The following is a 1,405-nucleotide window of genomic DNA, read 5'->3' as shown; positions in this document are numbered from 1 at the left end:
TTCCGGGCTTCCGGAGGAAGCCGTTCTTAAGCCCCGCCCCAGAGGGCGGAAGGGGCGGGCCTAGACAAACTAGAGGCTGGGCCGTCGCTGTGCTCGGCGCGCGTTCGCGACATGGTTTGTGCTTTAAGTGCCTAGCTGGAGGCGACGCGCATCCGGAAGGGTGATGAAGGGTTGAGATTGCATCGAGGAGTGCCTCCAGGGCGCTTGGGAACCCAGAGGAGTCGGAGGGCGCCCATGTGGGGGGAACGTCGAAGCATCAGAACCTCCAGACCCCCTTGGTACTTGAGGGGGCGCAGCCCAACCCCCTCGACGAAGGGATGACTCTGGAATGCGGGCGTCAGTTTCCTACACCCCAACAGGTGTCTTTTGACACTACTTTCTGGTCGGCTTTTCCAAAAAGCCGGGTGAGGCTGGCACCGTCTGCCCCCCAGTCCTGAGCTGGCCACCTCTGGCAAGGTAATCATGTCCTAAGGCTTTTTGCCAGCCAGGTGGACAAGGAACGCTAGGGGCATCCATGAGCCCCAGGACCTCAGTTCACCCAAATGTACTACCTTGATGGCTTTCAGAGTTGTGGAGTCCTGGATACTGAAGCCCTTCAGCCCAATTCTTTCTCAGGAAGGTGGTGTGTGACCTGGCTCTTGTAGGCCCAGCAGATAGAGCACCAGGCAGGGAAGTGGCCCTGCTGCACTTGAAACTGTGGGGGTCAGGCGGGTTTGGTCTGTGAGCTTCTTGAGGCTAAGAACCATGGGTCTTTGGTCTTGGGCCTGGCATGAGGGCAAAGTGGCTGCCACACTCTGGCCTGTCACAACCCCCTTTACAGCAGGCCCCATCTCCGTGCTCCCTGTAGTCAGCCCTGCCCTATGCACACCCCTTGGGACAGGAGTTATGACTAGAATCTGGGTGCTTGGGTACCCTGGCGGCTCCACTTAGGACAGTGGCCCCAAACCCCTGATCAAGCCTTTCAACTGCCGTGGGGAGCTGATACAACCTGGGGAAGTACATCTCATCCCAAGGCGGCCAGGGGCTTCTCTGCCTCTGGCCGGACAGAGCAGCAAAGTCCTGGGCACTAGGGGCGCAGAGCTGAGGGACAGGATGTGAGTGAACTCGACCCTGCACTGGTCAGGAACTGCTCCAGACTCTCTCTAGAGGATTCCCAGGAAAGCAGCTATGTGTGGATTCTGGAACCAGACGGGCCACCTCCCTCATTTCTCTCTCCCCTCATTTGTGCCCTCGAAAGGCTCAGGGGCTTTCCTCATTGGGGAACAATTCTGTCCTTGGTTTTGTGCTGAGGGCAGCACCAGGTCTTACCCTTGTCTGCCCAGTGCCTGGCACAGAGTAAATGCTCATTATTTGTTGAAGGCATTCTGTCTGGAGATTATTGCCTCTCTTGGCTGAGGGCAGATGA

Source organism: Suricata suricatta, chromosome 17, assembly GCF_006229205.1.
Source record: "Suricata suricatta isolate VVHF042 chromosome 17, meerkat_22Aug2017_6uvM2_HiC, whole genome shotgun sequence".
Lineage (NCBI taxonomy): Eukaryota > Metazoa > Chordata > Mammalia > Carnivora > Herpestidae > Suricata > Suricata suricatta.
Note: the sequence above shows the minus strand (reverse complement) of the source record.